The following is a 9,714-nucleotide window of genomic DNA, read 5'->3' as shown; positions in this document are numbered from 1 at the left end:
ACACGTAATTGACAATGAGTGCAATATGTGCAATTCTTGAAAGGGAAAAATGTATTTTTGAACTGAAACCATGAACATTCATTTTTCCAATCCTTTTCATAATCTTAGATTGTCAAGTGACAGTGGATTAAGAACTTATATAATGTAAGCACTGTTCCAATATAGGAAGTGTAACTACCAATAGGCTCACACAATATCCTGCAAGTGGTGATGAGGTAATGATGGAAAACCTGAGGGATGAATATACACAAGAACAATGGGCGACCTCTTCACTTTTCAGTTTGGGTCAGCGGAACATTCACGTTGAGCTGTGAAGATAGAGGAGAGCTGACTATTCCCTCAGAATTACAGAGAGGTATCAACCTAGCATCGCTGATACAGAAGGTGAGTGTGCAACCATGGATACAAAACAGAAGCCTTCAGAAAATAGGAAATTAAGAATGTAAAGGTTGATAATAAAGAACTATTCATCTCATGCAATTTCATCCTATCATCCAAGATCTATCATTCCCCGAGATGTTAATAACTCTGCAATTGAGACAGCTTTTTCTATAAGACAAACTATCACACTGCTTAATGTTTGCACTGGTATATTTAAATGGCTTTGTCAAAGATCAGTCAAATTCAGGACATCTCGTTATATGTTATTCGTCAGGTTATTGTCTCACTGGCTTTTGTCAGCAGTTCCTATCCTAACTGTTGGTGATCAGTTATTTAGACTGCACTGAGTCCCAATATCTGTGCATGTACTGCCAAGTGGGTAAGTCTGAGACTTAATGATATTTTCTGAAGGACAAACTTGTCAGTGTGCCTTGATGCTGGACACCTCATTTGTTTTGGCATTGCATTCATACCAGTTTATTATTGTTGCACGTACTGAGATGCAGTGAAAAACTTAGTTTTGCAAGCCATTCATACAGGTCATTTAAAAATATAAGTACTTTGAGGTAGTACAAGGGAAAAGCAACAACAAAATGCAGAATTTAGTGTTTAACATATTCAAAGAAAATAAGTTAGAGTGAAAGTGCAGTGTAAGTAGACAATAAGGTGCAAGGCCCATGAGGAGGTAAATTGTGAGGTCAAGATGTTTTCTAATGTTCAAGAGATCCATTCAAGAATCTGATAACAGTGGGATACAAGCTGTCCTTGAGCCTGGTGGTGTGTGTTTTCAAGTTTTTGTATCTTCTGCCCGATGGAAGGGGAGAGAAGAGAGAACGTCTGGGGCAGAAGGGGTCTCTGATTATATTGGCTGTTTTTCCGAGGCAGCAAGGAGTATAGACAGAGTCCATGTAGGGGAGGCTGGTTTTCCTGATGGACTGGGCTTTGTCCACAATTCTCTGCAATTTCTTGAAGTCTTTAGCAGAGCAATTGCCATACCAAGTTAGGATGCCTTCAGTGGTACATCAATAAAACTTGGTGAGGGTCAATGGAGACGTGGCAAATTTCTTTAGCCTTCTGAGGAAGTAGAGGAACTAGTGTGCATTCTTGGCCATAGCATCGACGTAGTTGGACCAGGAACTTGAAACTCTCAACCATCTTCACCTCAGCACCATTGATGCATGCAGGGCATGTGCTCCACACCTCTTCCTGAAGTCAATAATCAGCCATTCTGATTTTCTGACATTGAGGGAAACATTATTGCCCTGACACAATGCCACTAGGCTCTCTATCTCCATCCTGTATTCTGTCTTGTTGTTATTTGAGATACGGCCCAATTCAGTGGTGTCATCTGTGAACTTGCAGATGGAGCTCAATGCTGAACTTCAGACTTTTTGAGATTTGCCAGCATTATGACTCCTATCATATCCCAGGTTAAAACTAGCAGAGAATCAATGACACCAGTGGGAATTTAAGGGCAAATTATTAGGAGGCAAAGCAAATCCTTTTAATGAAGTCACTTTAATCTTTGGAATTATTTACATCTTTTACTGTGTATTTGTAATTTTTACTTCATTAATATTTTTGAAGTTTTAAAATTGTTTTTAAAATTGTTTGCTTAATTTAAATATCCCTAAATATCAGAGATATTTAATAATTGTTAAAATCCCTGACAACTTTTACAGCTGGGCAGTGGAGGAACAGAGGGATCTTGGCATCCACGTCCGTAGTTCTCTCAAGGTTGCTGCGCAGGTTGATAGGGTTGTTAAGAAGGCGTATGGTGTGTTGGCCTTCATTAGTCGGGGTATTGAGTTCAAGAGCTGCCAGGTAATGTTGTAGCTCTATAGAACTCTGGTCAGACCACACTTTGTTTTCAGTTCTGGTTGCCTCATTATAGGAAGGATGTGGAAGCTTTGGAGAGGGTGTAGAGGAGACTTAATGGGATGCTGCCTGGATTGGAGAGCATGTCTTATGAGGATAGGTTGAGTGAGCTAGGGCTTTTCTCTTTGGAGAGAAGGAGGATGAGAAGTGACCTGATAGAGGTGTACAAGACGATAAGAAGCATAGATCAAGTGGACAGTCAGAGACTGTTTCCCAGCGCGAAAATGGCTAACACGAGGGGACATAATTTTAAGGTGGTCGGAGGAAAGTATAAGGGGGATGTCAGAGGTAAGTTTTTTACACAGAGAGTGGTGGGTGCATGGAACGCACTGACGGCAGGGGTTGTGGGGGCAGATACATTAGAGACATTTAAGAAACCCTTAGATAGACACATAAATGATAGAGAAATGGAGGGCTATGTGGGCGAGAAAAGTTAGATAGATCTTAGAGCAGGATAAAATGTTGGCACAACATCGTGGGCTGAAGGACCTGTACTGTACTGTAATGTTCTATGTTCTATGTTCTTTGTTTACCAGGTCTCACAGGCTGTCAGGTTTTTGGAGGTGAGACCTTCTTACTGCCCTGCCAGAGATCCTGTCACTGTTCAGACCATGCTGTATGTTACGCAGGAGTCCATGGAGGTGGGAATGCATACCAGATAAGTTCAAAGGTGGGGAACCATGAGTGGTGATCATGTGCAGAAGAGGAGCTGGCTCATTTCTTCAGTGGTTTTAGCTAATTCCATGACCCCAGTTCACTCTGGATGTATCAAATTCTCTCATGTTCTATGGTCAACAGGTTTTGTGTGTGTAATTTACCGAGGTGTTTGGTATAAAAGATTTGGCAATTGATCACAGTACAGTTCACATCAGATGCCATCATTGTGCTAGGGTTTCACCTGCTTTGTAACTTCTGCAGATCAATGGAAATGCACATAGATTCTATGAATCATGAAAATTGTCTTTCATTCATTATAAATTTTGAGGATTTTGAACAATGGAGGCTTGTGGAAAACAATTTACAAAATCAAAGCCAGTTCCTTGCATTCACTTGCCATAATTAATGCCGTCACCCGTAATGATTCTCCCATCTGCAATGTTATATGCATATATTCATTCATCCAACAAGGACACTGGAACATGAAGTCTGTCAATAGCTTTATGTAAACCATCCAACAGAGCTAAATTGTCAATCCAAAATTAACAATACTATCAATGTCATATACTTATACATGAGGTAAAATCATATCTTCTGTCAAGAACAAATATACCTTTAACAATATAGATGGCAATTTTTTAATCTAATTAAGTACACCATGTCATACACTTGATATACCATATTTGAAAAGTGAAGTAAGAAACCATGATCTCATACCTGTTAATATCCAAAAATATCCATTGTACAAAACTGACAAAAATGTAAGGAAAAAGACAGGACGGTAAATTTTAATGGATAATTATAAATAGGCAACTTGAAAACTTGGATGAGGACATAAAAAGAACACAGAACATAGAACACAAAACATTACAGCACAGTACATGCCCTTCAGCCCACGATGTTGTGCCTACTTTTATCCTGCTCTAAGAACTATCTAACCCTTCCCTCCCCCATAGCCCTCCATTTTTCTATCATTCATGTGGCTATCTAAGAGTCTCTTAAATGTCCCTAATATATCTGCCCCCATAACCTCTACTGGCAGTGCGTCCCATGCACCCACCACCCTCTGTGTAAAAACTTACCCCTGACTTCCCCCTTATACCTTCCTCGTATCACCTTAAAATTATGTTAGCCATTTACGCCCTGGGAAACAGTCTCTGACTGTCCACTCGATCTATGCCTCTTATCGTCTTGTACACCTCTATCAAGTCACCTTTCATCCTCCTTCCCTCCAAAGAGAAAATGTAAAAACTCAAAAAGCATAGCAAGCCGATAAACATCAGCAAGGGACAAAGCAGTTAATATTTCAGGTAGCACCTTTCATCACATGGAGTCCATTGGGAATGTTAATCATCATGTTTCTTCCAGTTTTTTTGTGACTTATCTCATATTATTTCAGATTTTCTCCATTTATTTTAATCTATTGATTTCCATAATAGTCTGTAGAAGTTAGAAGATTTGACACTTAAAGTGTTAACAGCTAGTACATGAACATATGTTATCCTTGGAAAGGTGTTTGCATAGGGTCATTAGAGTTATGACTACCATAAAAGCTTGGACTAGATTCTATATTTGTTATTAGTGTCTGAGTTAACCTAATGCCAAGTACTTGGGCTTGTGTATTTTACATGATGGAATTCCAAATGAATCAGGTTTTAATATGTAAATTGCCATTAGCATCTAATTCCATCAAACATGCACGTTACTGCTGTGCTGAACACAATGATTCCAGGGGCACTCTCCGTGTTATTGAATTATAAAATTGTAGAGTGATACAGCACAGTAGGAGTTCATTCACTACATTCTATTTCTGCTGGTTCTTTGGAAAAATTATTCATTTAGTTTCACACTCCTGCTCTTTTCCCTTTGCTTGACAAATTCTTCTCCTTCATGTATTTTCCAGTTTCCTTTGGATAGTTACCATTGAATCTGTTTCAATCATAATTCCAGGTAATGCATTCCAAATCATAACAAGTTGCTCCTTTTCTTAACATAAATATTTTATATCTGATCCTTTCATGGAAACCAAGGATTAGTGCAGGAAAGTGACACCGAGTTAAAAGTTGAGCAATGATCTTATTGAATGGCAGAGCAGACACAAGAGGGAAAATCGCCTACTCATGCTTATGCTTTGTATGTTCATGTGTCTTATCAACATAAATCTGTGTCCTTTGGTTACAGACCTTTGTTGCCACACCAATGCAATCAAAAGTGTTAATAATTTTGAATATCTCTATCAAACTTTCTGTTGACTTTCCCTAGCTTAAGGAGAACTACTTCAGATTTTCCTGAACGATATCACAAGTTTCAAGGCGGTCAATGTTTTGGGCAGGACCCTTCTTCAGCTCTGAATATAGGAAAAAGGGAAGCCCAATATATAGGAAAGGGAGTGGGGGGGGAACCCCAGGGCAAAACATATCTTCCACTCCCCACCCCTTTCTGCCTTTCGCAAGGACTGCTCTCTCCACAACACCCTAGTTCACTCCTCCTCTCCCCCCCCCCCCACCCCCACCCATCCCCATCCCACCCTGGGAACCTTCTTCTGACCCTGCCATATGTGCAACACCTGCCCCTATACAACCTCCATCCAGGGACCCAAACAGTCCTTTCAGGTGAGACGGAGGTTCACCTGCACCTCCCTTAATATCATCTACTGCATTCGGTGCTCCAAGTGTGGCTTCCTCTACATTGGCAAAACCAAACGCAGACAAGGTGACCGTTTCACAGAACACCTGCGATCCATCCATAACCGCGATCTGCATCTCCCCGTTGCCAGTCATTTCAACTCCCCCTCCTACACTATAACAGATATATCAGTCCTCGACCTCCTCCACTGTCAGGAGAATTCCAAGCGCAATCTGGAGGAACAGCACCTCATTTTCCATCTTGGAACCTTGCAGCCTAATGGCATGAACATTGAATTCTCCCACTTTAAGTAATCCTCACACCCTCACCACCCCCCCCCCCCCAAACACACATACCCACCCCCAACTATGCCTCTTCTTTTCTTCCCTTTCCTTGCTTATCTCTCTTTTATCTAGCACCCTTTTCTTCTCCTTACCTTTGACCCATCCCCAGGTGGATCTGCTCTCCCTTCCTTCCCCACACCTGCCTACCACTATCTCTTACCTGCATCTACCTATCACCACCTTGTGCCCACCCTGCCTCCCCTCTTTTGTCCACCTATCACTGCTCTGCATTTTTCTCCTATATGTTGGGCTTCCCCTTTTCCTATCTTCAGTCCTGAAGAAGAGTCCTGACCCGAAACGTTGATCACCTGCTTTTCTCTATGGGTGCTGCCTGGTCTGCTGAGTTCCTCCAGCATCATCATGTTTTTCATCTACATTCTAGCATCCACATTCCTTTGTTTCTCACAAGTTTCAAGCCATGTTTCCTCCCTTATCAACATGAATTAGAACTTTGGAGGACAACATATGACCTCACTGATCACCCCTCAAAAGACCAGGAGCACAAAATGCCGAATGTGCCAGTGAAAGTTTAGTTATAAGATTTCCATTCTAACATCAATGCCTTCCACACTGCATCTTCCAAGCTCAGCTTTCAGTCCTCTGGATATTTGAAGTTTAGCTGCATGTTGTTCCATCACTGATTGTAATCTCTTTATATAAAGCACATTGAAGCTACAGGCTGCAGTCACTGTCTCCACAATCATCCCTCTCCTTCATCGCCAGAACAGCCCTTTGTACAATCGTTCTGTGACTGCCATTGGGAGAGTTTGTCTAAATTTTGACTCCCTCACAAAGATCAGTGCAGCAAAGATGCATCGGTCAGTAGGTTTTCCTGCAGTTCCTGTACTGGGTGGGGGAGGGGGAGAAGATGTAATAAGCTGAGAGGTGATAGGTAGAAGAGGCCAAAGGCTGAAGAAAATGCACTTTTTGTGTATTTTGAGTTCCTCCAGCACTTTTTGTGTATTTTCTCACTACCTTCCCCCTCTCACCTGGACTCACCTATCACCTGAACTCACCTATCCCCTGCCTGTGTGTGCTCCTCCCCCCCCCCCCACCCCCACCTTCTTATTCTGGCTTCTGCCCTCTTTTTTTTCAGTCCTGATGAAGGGTCTCAGCCCAAAACATTGACTGTTTATTTCCTTCCATGGATGCTGCCTGACCTGCTGAGTCCCTCCAGCACTTTTTGAAAATTTCAACTCATATTGGTCCACTTTAACATGACTTAACAACATTTTGTCGGACTGTTCCTATGGTACAAAATCAGAAACTCAGAATGCCCTCTTGACCCCACCGCAATACCCCAACCACACACATGCAGATCCTGTTCCAAGATATGGCATCAATTACTGGACCTGACATGACATCCACCCTAAGGCAGCAATCAGCCAACCTCGTACCTATATCAACAACTGCTTGTCAGACCTGACTGCTCCTCCCCTTGCATCAATCATGTGATCTTCTTTCAAACCATCCTTCCAATCCAGGAATTTCTATCCTATTCCAGGCCACTCCCCCCACCTTGGCAATCCAACAGAGTTAGACAAATGGGTTGTAATACCAAGGGAAGAAATTATGCTTTAGTTGTACAGTACTACAGTGAGATTCTACTGAGAATATTACATTCACAGGCGCAATCCTCCCCGCCATAAAGGACATCTTCAGAAGGTGGATCCTCCAGAAGCTGGCATCCATCATTAAGGACGCTAACCATCCGTAATATGCTCTCTTCACATTACTACCATCAAGGAGGAGGTATAGGAGCCTGAAGACCCACACTCAACATTTCAGGAACAGCTTATTCCCATTGGCCATCAGATTTCTGAATGGTCTATGAACCCACGAACATGACCTCGTTATTCCTCTTTTGCCCTTTTTTTTGTAACTTACAGTAATTTTTATGTCTTGCACTGTACTGCTGCCACTAGACAACAAATTTCATGTCATATGTCGGTGATAATAAACCTGATTCATTTCTCAGAATGATATCTCAACAAAGAGATATTATACCAGGATGGGGCAGAGCTCAAATTCATCAGAATGATATTAGGGCTTAAAGTTCAGGGGCAGTTGCATAAACCTGCATTTTATTCCTTTAAATTTAGAACATAAAGAAATTATCTAATATGAGTGTACAACATGATGAAGGAACTTAATGAGTAAAATCAGCTTTTAGGTGCTGTGGGTGAATTCAGCAGGGATCCAATCTTAAAATTAGAGTTAGCTATTCAGGAGCAAGGCTATAACAAAAAAGAAGTGGAAAGGTTAAACTTTCTTATCTAGCCATCTTGGTGTGAAGGATCAATTGACATATCTGAGTGAAATAAATAGATTATTATTATGTATTAAGCAATCGAAAGCAAATAAATGAAGTCATAGATGAGCTCATAGAATGTACTTGGTGTAATTCAGTGGTGGAACAGGCTCAAAGAATTGAATGTCTGACAGCTGTACTTTTGTGAACCAAAAGAACAAAATATCACAAAAGTTCTTGAGTCATCTTTGTCATAAAGCCCTTGGATAAATTCTTTCAAGAAACCACACCACTGTTTAAATATTCTATTTTTCCCAAAATCGCAAAATAAATAAGCAACATGTAAAAGCACCATGTTACATAATGGGGCTAAACAATAGTATAAAACAGCTTTGTATCATTGTTATAGACATGAACAAAAAGCTCTTGGTCTTTGCAACACTTTGCTTTTAGTATCCATAGCAACCTAAAGCTATTATTCCAAATAAACTGCAAACAATGGTATTCTTGAGTGAGTAAAATATTAGACCAGTTGATTGTAAGGAGTGTAATACATTTGTTTTTGATAGAGTTCAGTATCATTTGTGCTATTGATTTTCAGAAATAGTTTCATTCCTGATCCACATACAGATTCTAATAATTTCTTGGAAAATTCAGCATTTCATGTTCTGGTTCTCATCTAAATTCTGCCTGCCACGTTAATATTGATACTTGAGGTCCGATCATTGGAAAATCCTTATTTGTACCCTGCCACCCTAAGAAGCACTGCATGTTTGTTAAGGAAGCATTGGAACAGAACTAAATCAATCAGCCCTGTGAACCTGTTCTGCCACTTAATTTGATTTTTGCTATTCTGCATATCAACTCCATTTACCCACCTTGGTTCCATTCTAATTGAAGCTGCATAATTATTATGTTTTTGACAAAGGACACAATTACTGAAGTACTGATTGATATGTGATTCAAGTTTGTATCACCAGAGTTTGATAAGTACTCAACTAATGAGTTTTAAAAAATCTCAGTCAAAATTATAATTTTTGTTAATACATTGACAAATGAATGAAGCAAACCTCTCATGTTATTATTTTTACCAGATGACTTGTTTAAATTTTGGAGCAAAAAGTTAAAGCTGCTGAAAAACTGAATTAGAAACAAAAAATTTCAGAAGCACTCGACAGGTCTGGTAGCATCCATGGAGAGGAACCAGAGTCAATATTCATTGACACTGTTTCTCTCTCAGTTGATGCTGCCTAACCTGTTGGGCGCTTGTGACATTTCCTGTTTTTGTTACATGAAAAGTCTGTCAATCATTTTGATTTCAGCTCACTAAGATGCAAAAAAATCTATCCTGTATTTAAAAATGATTCTCAAAAATTCATAGAGATGAATGCAAAAAATAATTTGCATTGGTGTAGTACTTTTCATGCTATCAGGAAGTTCCAGAAACATTTTGAAGACATTGAGCTACCATTGAAATGTGGACACTGTTGCAAATTTAAGAAAAGACGCAGCTAATTTGTGCAGCATTCTTACAAAACGACAATGGGATAATGGTCGATATTACTTTAATAATATTGA

Source organism: Pristis pectinata, chromosome 2 (genome assembly GCF_009764475.1).
Source record: "Pristis pectinata isolate sPriPec2 chromosome 2, sPriPec2.1.pri, whole genome shotgun sequence".
Taxonomy (NCBI): domain Eukaryota; kingdom Metazoa; phylum Chordata; class Chondrichthyes; order Rhinopristiformes; family Pristidae; genus Pristis; species Pristis pectinata.
The sequence above is the reverse complement of the archived record's forward strand: the minus strand, read 5'-3'. Positions refer to the sequence as shown.